The sequence below is a fragment of the Triturus cristatus genome, chromosome 7 (genome assembly GCF_964204655.1).
Source record: "Triturus cristatus chromosome 7, aTriCri1.1, whole genome shotgun sequence".
Lineage (NCBI taxonomy): Eukaryota > Metazoa > Chordata > Amphibia > Caudata > Salamandridae > Triturus > Triturus cristatus.
Genome location: NC_140590.1, coordinates 1,117,003,022 through 1,117,018,781, shown reverse-complemented (window position 1 = coordinate 1,117,018,781; position 15,760 = coordinate 1,117,003,022).

Sequence of the window (15,760 nt, the reverse complement as noted above, 5' to 3'; positions counted from 1 at the left end):
GAAAACTGTAAGGGAGACACACGCCAATGGTGCCAGGTCTAACAGTAGCTCATCAAAAACATGTTTGAATTTACCAATAGAATCATTAAGAGATGGGGGGGCAAGATGGCCGCGGACGGGCTGTGCTGAGCGGTCACTGCTGACCTCTCTCCCATTAATAATGAAATCGGCAACAACGATGAGTTAGCTACAGGATTTTTGACCCCTGATGACTTCGGTATAGACGCGGTATCCAGATTTGTATATTCATCCATCACAGCGCTTAAATATAATATGCTGGTAGAGCTGGTCTGGCTCAAGGAAAATTGGGGGAGATTTTGGAGGACTATTGGTTGCATAAAGGCACGATATACACAGCCGTGCAGAATGCCACCAAGCCCTGCTAAAAGTGATAAACCAAAGGGGAAGGAGAAGGCAAAGGAGCAAGCGGAGGGCGGTAAACACCCTCCAAAAAGTCTAAACGAAGAAGCACCACCAACTGCCAAGGAGCTAGGGGCGATACGGAAAACGGCGGCCCCGCAGCTAAATAAGAAGATGGAGACGCGAGGGGGGGGAAAAAAATGTCATAATCGGTACTACTGAGTCAGGTAGCCAGGCAGGCAGTCTCGTTGAAGCAAGGAGTAAGCCGCCGGCAAAATACGCTGAAAGGGCTGAAAGAATTGACAGATTTGACAAAACTAAAACAAAAACTAGGGAGACCCCCCTCAGACAGCCTACCTTGTCAGAAGTATTCACCGCTCGTTCTATGGCACCAGGCGATCAGTCACCAAACGAAGGCAGCAGAAGCATCGGCAGATCCAGCGATCCTGGAGGCGTCCTCGAGGACGCTGGAGGTACATCAATCGCGGACGCTCCCGTTGCTAGGCAACAGCAACAGGCACAGCGTTCTGCGGGGGCTCAGGATCGAGTGAGGCTCCAGATAGAGTCGGACTTGGCTTCTGCAACAGGCTCCCCCCTGGTATGTACTGAGCAGGGACAGGCTCAGTCAGGGAATGTAATACCAGGTGAGAGGGGGAATGTGGATGCAGACATGTTGGGCGCCATCATGGTGCTTGAAGCAGAGTTGTTAGCCTCCAAAAACCCAAAAACCCCAAAAGATCCCTGCCTACATGGGGAAGCTCTGTTAGTTTGACAAATAAAGAGAAACTACTTGGTTGCAGAGAGGAGGGGGCGATGTGGGTTCGGGTGAAGGAGAGAGAATCTTCTCTCTCAATGGAGACTCAGACTCAGCGCAGCCAAGTGAGGAGATCTCAGAGGAGGAAGATGACGAAGCAGAGGAGGTCTCATTTTCAGGCTCCAGTTCCTCTGGGGGGATATAGGTACAGGTAACGACCTTGAGGAAGAGACAGCTAAAGCCAAAGCTAAGTACACAGCGGACCGGATCACCGGGAGGCACAGAAAAGGGGCTGCTGTGGGACTATTCAGGCACTTCCCAGATATATCAGGAAGAGGATTTCACTGGGTCGCCAAAACAGAGTGCTCCATTTGACATCTTGTTTAATATGCTGAAACAGATGCAAGCAGAGGATAGAGTCGTGAGCCGGAAAGCAAGACAGGATACTAAAAAAATACAATCTTCACTGAGGAAGACTAATAAACTGTACGATGATTTGGTGGCCAGAGTTACGGAGGTGGAAGAACGCACAAGTAAGCTTGAAGATGATCTTGGCAATTGGCAAAACTTTAAATCGGCTCAAGAAAAGGTGGCAGAGGACTTCCAATGGAAAATGGAGGATTTTGAAAATCGCCAAAGGCGTAACAATGTCAGAATTTTGGGTGTGGCTGAGGGGGTGGAAGGGCAGGACATAAGGCGCTATGTGATCAATTTACTTAAATGGGCGTTCCCGGGGTCTCAGTGGCAGTGGGACAGGGAAGTCCAGAGAGCGCATAGGTTCCCTTTTACCCTCAAAAAGGTGCATGGGGCAGATGGTGGAGGCAATGCGGCTTTTCCGCGAGCTATCTTAGTTTATTGTGGGAATTTTCTCTTAAGGCAAGAAGTAATCGAGAAAGCTAGACCTGATAGCAGGAGATCAGGCCGGATTTTTGCCATGTGACGGTCGAACGGAGGTGGAGGCTGAGGCAGTTGATCTCAAAATTCCAGGTGTTAGGTTCAGAGGCTTATTTATTGTTTCCTGCCAAATTAAAAGTAATTACTAAAGGAAGAGTTAGGATGTTTCTTTCAGAGATCAAAGCCCAGCAGTTTATGGACGATTTGAAAAAACAGGTTCCGTAAAGGGAACGTTATCTCAATTTTTTTTAACAGCCAGGGTGGTGCTGTAACACTTGGCCTTTTTGTTTAGAAGCTTGCTCGGATCCAGGGGATATCAATATCTGTCTAAGATGGGGGATGGGAGAGGGGTGCGATTGTCGCAGCCCAAAACCGGTCACATATAGGTCTTATGGACCTATTTGCCTGTACAGGGGGGGGAAGGGGGTGGGTGTGTAGGGGTGGGTGGTGAGAGGGTGTGGGTGGGGGGTCTTTCAATATGGTTAACATTTTTTGACTTTTGTGGTTTGATAATGCACATTTTTTTTCTCCTTATTCTTTTGTGTGAGTCATGGTACATACAATAGAGATGGTATAGACAGTATCAAAGGAGTGTAAGTTGTTGTAATTTTATGCTATCTACTATCTGGCTGATTATGAGTAGGAATTTCTCGGATATCCCTTAATGCCTTGCAAGATTGCTTCAATTAATGTATGTGGCCTCAATGATCCCAGGAAGAGAGCGAAGGTAACAGGTTTGCTGAGATCTTTAAACTTGGACCTGGTATGCCTCCAGGAGACCCACATTGAAGTATCGCAGGTATATCTTTTGAAACAGCTAGGATTTGATGTATTAGCAGCAAGTAAGCAAGGGACTAGAACTAGGGGGGTAGCAATATTAGGGAGAAGTAGTGATTTAGTGGTGCATAGGAAAAAGGAGGATCAATGGGGTAGATTGTGGAATTATGTTTTAAAGGGACGCGGTTCACACTAGCCACTATATATGGATCCACGGAAGATGATACCGATGTTTGGCAGTTTATGGATATGGAATTGCCACAGTGGCCGGAACCTATTATATGTTGCGGGGATTTCAATATTCATGACCGAAGAAGCTCCTTTGCAGAACCAGGGGGAAGGTACTTAGGGAGAAAGAAGAAGTCACACAGAGCCCTTGCCGCTATGGTTCAACATAATTCCCTTGGGGACCCGTGGTGAAGCTCCATCCCTCTGTAGATGGCAGCACCTTCTTTTCCGTCCCACATAAAACACTGGTCAGGTTGGATTCGTTTTTTAATCTCCAACTCTTTAATCCCTCATTCAAAGATAGAAAAACAACCCAGAATTATTTCAGACCATAGTCCTCTTGTTTTAACACTAAATACTACTCAGGTAAATGTTAGGAAAACCCAGTGGACCTTCGAGCGTATTCTACTAAAAGATGAGGCTTATCAGAAACATATGGAATGTTGGATAAAATTCTTTTGGGAAGTTAATAGAGGTACGGCTTCCCCTGGTGCGGTCTGGGATTGTTTTAAAGCTGGGGTTAGGGGGGAAATAATGAGTTATGTATTGGCAAGACGGAAAAGGGAAAGAAGTCACTTGGAAGATATAAGGCTTAGGTTACTTGCAGCAGAAGAAAATCTTGCCATAGCTATAACGCAGGTTATCCCACTTGAGCCTTATATACTTAGTATAGTTACCCTCAAAGGGGATGCTACGGAGGGTATCATTTCGAAAGCAGCTGAGAAGTATCTTACACATAAACAAGATACTTATGAGTTAAGCGAGAGAGTTGGACATATTCTCACTGTTAGAACTAGGCAGCGTACAGCCACTGCTGATATCAAGGAGATTCAAGATACCCAGGGAAACTTAGTTATGGATCCTGATCTCATTAGGGAAGTCTTCCGCAATTTTTACACCAAGCTTTATTCTTTGGATGATGTGAGGGGGTCAATAGAGGTAGATAGGTACCTTAGCGACATCTTGGCTCCTGCTTTACTGGTAGATGATAGAGAGTTGTTAGACGCCCCCTTTCAGTTGGATGAACTTAGGGGTGCCTTGGAGAGTCTCCCCTCGGGTAAAGCTGCTGGGCCAGACCAAATCCCGGTGGAATTTTATAAATTGTTTCAGAATATTCTGCTGGTCGAGATGTTTGATATTATGCTACATACGCAACGGGGTGGTTCTCCTCCGGAGTCTTGGGGGGGGGGCAGATATTATAGTTATTCCAAAAAAAGGGAAATCCCCGACACTCCCTGGCTCATACAGACCCATTACCCTTATGAACTCTGATGTTAAAATCTATTTGAAAATGCTCGCAACGAGGCTTGCAGGGAATATAGAGCAGCTTGTAAACCCATCACAACATGGCTTTATACCAGGCAAGGGAACTACCCAGCATGTAAGGACAGTTATTACAATGTTTGATGCCGCAGGAACCCTGGGTGACCCTATTGCAGCGTTGTTCTTAGACTCTGAAAAGGCCTTCAATAGGGTCGCCTGGGAATACCTTTGGGCAGTCTTGAGATGGAGTGGTATAGGGGATGGCTTCATTACAGCTATCCAAGCCCTATACAAAGGACCAACAGCTAAAATTAGAGTGAATAGAGGACACTCAGATGCAGTAAAAAAATGTAGGGGAACAAGACAGGGTTGTCCTTTATCCCCGCTCTTATTTGCGTTATTTCTTGAGCCCCTAATACGAAGGTTGGAAAGAAATAGTGGGATTTCTCCAATGGCTCTGAATGGTCGTACAGTTAAAATCTTGGCATATGCCGACGATGTGGCTATACTCACCCCGACCCGGATTTGGCTATCATAGAGATTGAACGGGAAGCTAGTATATTTGGGCAATTCTCGGGTTACAGTTTGAATATATCTAAGACCCAGATAGTTAAGAATAAATATACCGCTTGTGCCGATCCCAGGGTAGTTATGTCAGCTATGTATTTAGGTATAGTAATAGTAGCAAACCTTGATGCTCTCGTTGAGGTTAATATGACTCCTCTACTAGCCAAAGTAAAAACAGATTTAGACAGAGTCAACAATTTACATCTTTCTTTAGTAGGCTGTACCAACGTGGTGAAAATGATGATTTTGCAAAGTTTCTTTATTTATTTAGAGCAATTCCATTATTTTTCGAAGCTAAATGGTTTAATATACTGGAAGGTATCTTAAATAGGTTTATATGGGCGCATGGAAAAACGCGTAGAGCTTATAGATTTATGTCCCTACCTAGAGAAAGAGGAGGGTGGGGAGCTCCTGATTTTAGATTATATTATTTGGCAACCACCTTTCAATATATGCAGGGTTTAATTGGAGGATGGGGGATCTTGCAGAAAATTACTTCCTCATCTACAGATGTTTATGCAATTGTGTTAGGACAGGAGACAGAAAACTGTTTCTTATACTATACTGATCTTGGGTATCTCAGAAGGAAACAGTTTAGGACTCTAGCTGCGGCTATTAAAATATGGAATGCTTTTCTGAAAAAGATGGGACTTGGCAGATTCAACAGATACATCAAATTATATAAGAACAAGTCTTTTCCTTCGGAAATTTTTTCAGACACAGTTATGGCCGCATGGGACCAAAAGGGAATTAAGCAAATTGGGGATTTAAGAGACTCGGTGGGTGTAGCACCGTTTGGCGCATTTTTAAACAAATTTGATATAAGCAATAGAGACTTTTGTAAGTACCTACAGGTTAGGAGCTTTCTGGGCAATAAACAGGGTGGTTCAGTAGGATATAAGATTAATGACTTTCTGGAGACTTTAACCACTGGTGGCGCACACACGATTAGATCAGCGTATGCGTTATTAGTTAAAACCAAAGTGGATGACTTGGACAAGCACAGGCATAAGTGGGTCGAGAAGCTTGGAGGAGAATTTGATGATTTCCAGGATTCGTTGGATTTAGGTTGTACTATACTGTGTTCGGCTCCTCTGTAATCCCAACATTATAAAACCTTATTCTCACTTTACCATACGCCAGCCAGAATTGCTAAATGGGGGGGTACGGTCGGGATAAGCTGCCCTCGATGTAGCTCAACTGATGTAGATATAGTTCATATGTTTGCTACCTGCCCTCAACTACATACGCTAATTAAGTACATAGAGGGTTTTCTGGCTAGGGCACTGGGGTTACAGATATCCCTAACCCCCTTGCGGATATTGCTGGGAATAGGACATGATGGAAATAATAGTAATTCAGACAAGGAGTTTCTGTTCATGATTACGGCTGTGTATAGACTAACCTTAGCCAGGGCCTGGCTTGACAAGGCCCCCCCCGCTCATGCAAACATGGTTGGCGAATCTAATTGCTACATTTAATCTGGAGAAACCTATATACGCAAGAAAGGGAAGAGCAGGGAGAGCTCGGGGTCTAAGAATCTGGGAGCCACTAGCGCGGTGGAGGGACGGGATAGGGTAAAGGGACTTTGTGTTTGGAGATGGGATTATGGATTACTGATTATTTGCCGACGATACTCTCTTATTAGCTAAGTCACCCATGGGGATACAGCGTACATTGGTTGGGTTCCACGAATTCTGTATTGATCATGGTCTACAAATCAATGTAGACAAAACTAAATTCATGATTTTTAATCCCCCACGACGCACCAGACCCCCTCCTATACTGGACACAGTTTCGCTTGAGAGAGTGCAGACCTTTCAATACCTAGGTGTCACGTTGAGCGAAAACTTTTCCTGGGTGCCCCATCTCTTAAAATCCCAGCTTAAACTGACCCAAACAGCGGGTGGAATATTGAAAATGAACAATGCCTCAACATATAGGCCCATAAGCCCAGGTTTAGAAATTCATAAAACCAGGGCTAGATCAGCGGCCCTGTATGGGGGTGAACTATGGGGGTATGTTGTGAGTCCCGAATTAACTAAAGCGGAGAACAGATTCTTGAGGCAGCTGCTCATGCTCCCGCAGAGTACCCCCCTTATTCCTCTTCGGCTTGACCTGGGCCTACTCCCAATCCAGGAGGAATTGTCTCTTAAACCCCTTAGATTCTGGAGGAAATTATGGCTAACTCCTGAACTCACACAATATAGAACCGAACTGCAGGAAGTATTAAACCTGAGCAAAGCTGCGCACATCCCCTGGCTCTCCTATGTCAAACAGGAATTAATGTTAATGGGTCTTGCGGATTTGTGGTACCAGCCAGCGATTGCCTGTAGTGTGATCTCAGGAAAACACCTTACCCAGTCATATAGAGCTAGATGCACTAGTGTTTGGCTGCATAACTCACACATTGGTCCTATGGTAAATTCATTTTTAGAGTACAAATCTGTATACTCCTTTGAGGACTATTTAAATGTAATCTACCCTGTGCTGGCCAGAAAGTTATACATCCAATGGAGGTTCGGCTGCCTCCCCCTTGCATGTTTCACAAACAAGTGGTCTAGCTCCGGGGTTTCCAAATGCCCTGGCTGTGGCTCGGATCTAGAGAATGAATGCCACATTCTTTTCTTCTGTCCCATGTATAGCAGAGCTCGGAAGCACTGGATTATACCTGTTTGTAGGAACCTGGGCTTTCGTAAATATGCAGATGCACTTAGAGTCTTTAAATCTAATACAGCAGCTCACATTGTGTTTGCACTTTCCAAGTATCTCCATGCATTCTGGATAAAAAGGAGTTTTTTAATTCGAAACAGTGCCTAGACTAATCTGGGGTGTTAGCTGAAAAATGTTTGTCTTTTATTAACTGATGATGTTTTTATTCTGTATTTTATTGTATTGTGTTTTTATTGTTACTTTTATGGCCGAAACAGATCGAAATAAAGTATTATTGAATTGAATTGAATTGAATTGAATTGATTATGATTTGATTTGTTAAACAAGATTTATTTATGTGTACTACATTTTGTTTAAAAAGTGTTGTGGAGTTAACAACTAACTGATTTTATGAAATGTGCGCTATGGAAAGTATAATAAAAAAATATATTTAAAAAAAAAAAAAGAATCATTAAGAGATGATCCATTATTCCATCCTGTGTGAATCATGTCCATTGCCTTCTTAATATCCTCATCACCAGAGTAAGCCTCTCTCCATTCATTTTCCAAAATAGCACCACATGAATTAAAAATGGCGAAACGAAATACATCTCCTTCCTCCACCTCTTCAATTTCCTTTATCTCTTCAATACTTGGCAATCTAGATAGACAATCTGCCACTATGTTCCTCTTTCCTGGAACGTACTCTACTTCAAAATTATGTTCTAATAGTCTATACTGCCATTTTGCAATGCGGGGTGTTTCCCTCTCAACCCTCACGGTGAATTTAGAGCCCCATAAGTAGTGCTTAAAATGAACAATGCCCCACCAACTAGCTAAGGCTTCGCGCTCTATTACAGAATATGTTGCCTCTGCACCCTTAAGACCTCTTGATGCAAAGGCTACTACATCCTCCCTTCCATTCCTGCGCTGCATTAGTACTGCGCCAAGACCCTTCTGACTTGCATCCGTCATAATTTTGGTACTGTCATTGATATCAAAAGGTTTCAGAGGAATGGCATGAGCAATCTCATATATATTCTTTTGAAATTCCTTGTTGCATTCATCACACCATTTGAAAATGACACTTTTCTTAAGGAGATTCCTCATATGAAAAGTTTTCGATGACCAATTGGGAACGAATCTAGCATAAAACTCAATGAGTCCCATGAAAGATCTCAATTGATCTTTGTCCATTGGAATGCTGAAATTTTCTATGGTTCTAATTAGGCTATCTTTTGGTTCGACCCCTTTTTCAGATAGTCTATACCCCAAATAATCCACAAGGCTACATTCATTTTACATTTTTCCACACTTAAGGTAACACCTTTTTCTTTTAAAATATTAAGTACCTTAGTCAACGTCTCATCATGTTGAATTTGATCCGAACGATAGACCAAAATGTCATCCTGAAACGCCATCACCCCAGGAATGTTCTTAAACATGCTTTCAACAATTCTCTGAAAAACCGCCGAAGCAGATGCAAGGCCAAATGGTATGCGTTTAAATTGGAATAATCCTTCTGGGGTGATAAAAGCAGTGTAATGCCGCGAATCAGGATGCAACTCAACCTGGTGATAGGCTGAGGTCATGTCCAGCAGACTGAACCTTTTTCCATTCTTAAGGGTGCTAGTCATCTCGGTAATATTTGGTAATGGGTGCTGATCTATCCAAATGTTTCGATTTAACTCTCGAAGGTCAACACACATGCGAAGAGAACCATTGGCCTTGCGCGCTAGAACAATGGGGGAAACCCAATCTGAAGATTCTATGGGTTCGATGACATCACTCGCACAGAGTTTATCTAGTTCTTTTTTAAGTCCCTCACGCAAAGCCAACGGTACTCTCCGAACTTTATGCACCACAGATTTGCTTCCCTCATTTAACTTAATTTTGTGTTTGAAACCTTTAATTAACCCTAGCTTATCATTAAAAATCTCAGGATGAGTAGTTACCCATGTTTCATCCATAAGTGCATGTACTAAGACCAAATCCTTATTTAATATCACTTGTTCTGGGTCATTGGGATCTAAAATAATTCCCAGATTGCCCTGGTCTTTCCAACTCAAAAGACATGTGTCATCCTTAGCAACATAAACAATTGCATTAGCATTGTTACCCTTGAAACATAAATTAGCGTCAAATTCACCTATAACATTTATGTTTTTTCCACCATAGGCAATAGGTTTGACTAGAGAGTGTCTTAAAACATGACCTTGAGCTTCGAACAATTCTTCCCATATCTTGTCCGATATTAAAGTAAACAAAGATCCTGAATCGGCTAGTACGTTGATGTTTGCACCATTTACAGTTAATGTACACAGAGGTCGTTTAATCTCTGACTCGATTATAGCAATGACGCCGGCATTTTGAGCGTTAGACAATATGCAAATTTGTTCTTCTTCACTCGAGGATGATATGTCCGAGGATTGCTCAATATTCATAACTTTCTTAGTGGACGACGTGTTCGGTTTGCTAAATGACGCCTTGGTATTGAATCTGCAGGCACTTGCAAAATGGCCCTTCTTTTGACATTTACAGCAAGTTTTATTGAGGGCAGGACAAAACTTGGCATTACCAAGGTGGGAACTACTTCCATAATGGTAACATTCCCAACGTTTATTGGATCTGGAATTTTTATCAGTATTAACTTGTCCATCTTTTTTCTCTTTATGTTTGTCTTTTGAAAAGGATTTGGGCTTGCTTTTGAGAGAAGAGACAGCTTGTGCTTGACTATCAGAACTGGAAATAGATATTTGTTCCAAATGAGAAGAAGTACTTTCAATCCTTGTAGCTATTTCGAGAGCTTTCTGTAGGACACATTTGGTTTATTTAAAAGAGCTTCTTGAACTTTTTTGCTATTAGTTTTTTCTACCAACTGATCCCTTATCATTTTTTACTCAAAGTTTTTATAATCACACGATTCTGCTAAAATACGCAATGCACCAACATAGGTAGTAGCAGATTCACCAGAAAGCTGTGCTCTTTTTCTAAATTTGTGTCTTTCTAATGTAATGTTCTTGCACGATTTGAATCTATTATCAAGAGATTTAATAGCTGTAGACTACTCATCTTCCGCACCATCACCTTCATCGCAGGTTAAAAAAAACTACAACTTTTGTGGTATGTTTAAGGATGGTGCGACCTTCAGATCCAAGACAGTGTCTCAGAATCGAAAATTTCCTTACATGCGTTAAGGAATCGCCATCAAGAGCGTCGAGATATGCTTCAAAACTTTCTTTCCATTTCTCCCAGTCCAACTCAGGAGAAGATGGGCTCGGAGAAAATGCTGGAGGAGCTGATAGGGATTGTTGCATGTTGTCAGAGACTAATTTTACTTGTAGAGTTCAATTGGTAGTGAGTAAGAGTAAAAATGGCTGTTTGTGTTGAATAATAAATGTAGTTTACTATAGGATGTCAAAAATGACGAAATAATTATGGCACATTAAGATTAAAAAAAAATGGTTTGACATCAAAACGTTATACCAATTTGAATTGCTGGGCTGACTACAATAATAGAATCCCCTTTCTTTTTCTCTATTTGTTGAATTGTTACAATACACAAGAGAAACGGGGTATAAGGCAGAGAATGATTGCACCTATCATCAAATCAGGTCAAAAGTATATCTTTTTTGGGTGCCAAGGATCATGAGGCTAAATACCCCTAAACCCCCCTCAGGCTACACTGTATGCGTCCTTTTAAAAAAAGAGAAGAACTCAATAAAGAAACATTTGAAACAACACCTGCTGAATGGACAGACATATTTTATGATTATAATCTGAACTGACTATGTGGAGTGCTGGATCACAGTGATGTGTTTACAATTTGTTGAATTGTTGACTGATGTATCACGATGACAATGCGCTGCAGCTTTAAGTAATAAAGAGTGTACACGATCCTCTTAATTAAATTAGCGTGTGCATCGCTGTGAACAGGAATGCGCTGTAATTTAAAGCTTGAACTTGCGTGCGTGTTGCTAAGCAACCAGCAGATGCGCTACGAACTCCAGATGAACTTGGGAGCACGTGATGACTCGTGTATGAGCTGAATGCGTCATATGCTGGGGGTTATGAGTCACGAAAAGGAGCGCGCGGTTATTGTGCGCAAGACTTTCCTCCTCCCCCTTTTCTTCTCTATCCGAAGTCACGTACCTTTGTAATTGTTGTGAACACACACCGCAGAATCATGGTACAGATACTGATACTGTCCGACTGCTTCAGTACGCCACAAGGCACTCGTAAACTGCTTGGCATCAAAGTATTTCCGCTGCTCCATGGTCTGCCGACCGTAGGCTGCACGCGTGGATGTCCTGCTGGCCAGTCGTCGCCAGTGAAAAGAAGTCACAGGAAACTCGTAGTAAGTTAACTTATTTATTTTCCAGCAGGACACAAGGGCAGAAGATGTACCAGCTCTCTCCTTGTATTCTCCCCCAACCGTCACCTCCCTTGCTTCTAGAACCTCCACATGGAGGTTCCAGGCAGAATACTACAATTAGAACCTAACAGAGACCGAGGTTTGAGCCTTTGCTCAACCCTCCCTCTCCTAATGGGCATGGGCCAGCCAGAGCAGACACCAGTGCGCATGAGTGGGCACGGTGGAAAAATTTGCCCACCTTCCCCACTCATGCGCACTTGTGCTGCTGCCTGTTGTCCCTGGTCTGACAATCATGTCAGTCAACATGACGCCGGACTGACCACCCCCTTTAGACTATGTAGGGGGTGGACGGTCCGAAGTCATGCTGACTGACATGATTGTCAGTCCTCCCTCGGCATCTTTGAACTTAAGTAAACTGATTACTTAAGTTCAAAGATGCCGAGGGAGCTGCGTGTGGGGGGGCTACGCCCCAACGCCCCAATGGACGTACCGCGCCTGCACTGGTCTAATCCGGTAAAGACTTTCTACAGCCCTGGCATCACAAAATGTATGCCACTGCCACAGACACGGGTCTGGCCTCCTGCTGCTGACCGAAATTCCGGCAGGGGAGGCATGGACAATAGGTTTCCTGTCCCAGGGAGGTGTAACCACCTCCCCAGACAGGCAGATGTGTATTGGGGCTGGGCGGGAGCACTCTCTGGTGCTTTGAAGACCTGCTCTGGGGGCACACTTGGTGTCCCTGTGCATGGGCCAGCTCAAACCGGTTGCTGGGGCTACCTGCCTCTGCTATGGCATGAAACTGGACAAAGGAAATGGGTGTAACCGCCCCTCTTTCCAAACCCTCCCATAGGTGGGTCTCTAGAGTATGTCCAACCCCCAAACTTTGTTTAACTATGGGAACCCAGTCCTTGCGACTTTAGATTACCCTGGATGAAACTCTACAACATATATCCTGGACCTTCGACGTTCTACTTTAACTAGAAGACTGAAGAAATCTACCTTGGGGTCAAGGAGTGACTCCCCGGCTTGGCAGGCACCAAAGAAACAACTGTCCGGTCTGCAATTCTGAAGCTCCCGCCGGACGCCGAAGTCTCTGCATCCCCAGAGGTGGATTTCTGAGGCTACCCAGAGTCCACAGCAAAGCTGAGGCCTGTGGCTATTGTGGGTGACATGGAACCTTGACACCTGGACACTGTGATCTTTTGCTGATCCATCATCTTCCTGGTCTTCCTCGAAGTTGTGCTTTGGGCTCCGAGTAGCCCCAGCCTTGAGCACCTCTTGCACCGAAGATTTCTGGCCTCTACTTCACGAGTGACCCGTGGGCCAGTTTCCAGTGCGACCGCTCAAGGCTCCTTCGTGATCGGTAGCCCGTTGGCTAGTGGGTCCTCATGAAGGTGACTCCAGATGTTCCCTGACTTACCCTCGCTGGGTGAGTCTCCCAGACCTTGCTGGTCTGCACCGACGTCCTTTTTCTATTTCCAAGTGAATTGCCGTTGCTAAGGCTTGTTGGGTCCAATCTGGTCGCCGACACCACAGCACTCGACAGACTTCATGGGACAGCTCGAATCCAGCCCCTGGTTGTCGTTGATGCCTCCTGGACCTCGTGGCTGAGGAATCAAGATACCCGTCAACTCACCTGAAGCACCCGACATCTGTGGGCATTGGACTATCGTGCCCTTGGTCACTGGTAAGTGACCCAGACTCTGTCCCCTCTGCTTTCAGGTTCCTTCCATCCTAGCTCCGGGCTTGGATCTCTCCGGACACTTTTCCTCTTCACGGCAGCAGCACTTCCTGAGCAGCTTCCATTGAAAACAGCTATGTGACCCAACACCATTTGACACCTATGCACCCGGCTTCCCTGGGTGAGGTAACTCGAGTACTCCGGTGCTTCCATGGGTGTTGGCCCTAGACACCTCTAAGTCCAGAAGGGTTCGGTTGTCATCCTCTAAGTGTCCTTAAACTCTTAATTTCCAACCGCGACTTTCCCCATGGAAGTAAACGGCGATTCGCTGCTGTGTTCGCACACTGCACGCGTCCCCCGTGGGTCCCCTGTGTCACTACCTTGGGTGGTTCCTTGTGGTCCAAGCACTTCTAAAGGCTCTAGGCCTTGTGTCTAGTTCAGTTGTGGTTCTTATACCACTTTATTGGTATATGGTTTGGTACGCCCCTAGGGCCCAAACGGGATTTGTGCTTTTACTGTTGAATACTGACTTGTAACTTAAGCACTTCGAACTCCAGTCTCATAAAGAGACTAGAGGGGTGTGTTTTATCTTAAATACATATATTTTAAATATATACCTGGTGTGGTTGTCCTTTCATTTGGTCATTCAAGAGATTATAGACTGGTAAAACAAGCTGCTTTACATTCCTTCAAGACTTAGCCTGAAGGCTGCTCTCCATAGCTACCACTAGGATAGCTTTCAATAAAGGTTGTCTTTAACCTATCACCATAAGGGGTTGTTTGGACTGATACAGGGTGCCCACTATAACTAATACTAGTGGACAGCATATATCAGGCCAACTTCTCACAGACTGGTCGGCCCTTTCAGGTCGCCCAAAGCAGTTATGCACACATCCCTGTTCGCAATGAAGGTTGCATTACAGCCTACATGTAGAACATGCCCACTCCTCCAGTCCCTGGCTTAACGCCTCAGCACAGCACTCAAGAACAATCACAACACCACATTGCAGCATTTTGATTGGCTTAGGGGAGGAAGCCTGGCTGCCTGCTTCCCGTTCCTGGAAGCAGACTTAGAAGAGCAGAAGCACAGAAGAATGGGGACCCGACCTCGAGGAAAAAATTAAGTAAATATATATTTACCATCCACTCTCCCCCTATGTCCCTGCTCCGTTCAGGGTTCTTTCCCACGTTTCCAGCCTCCCAGCTGTCTAGTCCCCCACGCAGCACTACATAATGGCAGCCGCTGTGCGGCCATGTGCAGCGGACGTACTACTGGTGTGCCAAAGGCAAGCCCATCTGTGTCTGTCCGCCCCTGGACCATACACAGCTTCTACGACCCTTCCTTTTGGACACTGCACTGCCACGACGCCAGCACCCTCCTCAACCCTGGATGCCACACCGCCTGCCATCTAGCAACACTGTAGAATTCTCTTGCACCCTGCGCCTGTCAAAACTACAAACACACCTTCTTGACATCAGTCCACAGCGCAGCTGACCAGCTCAACTGCATCCTCCTCAGTGTGCGGTCCCTCCACAAACACCCAACAGAAATCTGGCACCTTCTCTACACCACCTCTTGGAACATCGCCTTCTTCACGGAAACCTTGACCAACCTCTGCTCTGGAGTAGACATCGCCATCACCATCCACGACAGCTACAAATTCACTCGCACGGACCACCCCATGCAACCAGGAGACAGCATTGCCATTGTGTGGAAAATGCACACTCCAACTGACCAGGCACTCTAATGACCCGACCGTGACCATGGAACACCTCCACTTCCAGATCCGGACCAACCCGAATACAATCCTCTGCGGCACCCTTATCTACAGGCCCCCGGGCCATAAACCCCCATTTACTGATGCCATTGAAGACCTCATTGCACCCCAGGCTCTCCCATCCACCGACTACATCCTACTCAGAGACCTCAAGTTTAACCTGGACAACCCTAGTGACCAGAACACCACCCCCTTACTGGGGAACCTCACCAACATCGGACTCAAGCAGATACTCACCGCAGCAAGCCACATAGCCTGACACACGTTCAAGCCCGTCTTCTCCAACAGGGGGAACTTCAACTAAAGCCTCACCTCAGGACTCTCCTGTATTGTTTACATCATGCCTTCACCATGCCCACCATACACCATTGCCATCATTGCCCCCCGTCACAGCTGGATCAAGTACACCAAAGAACTTCCCATCAACTCCC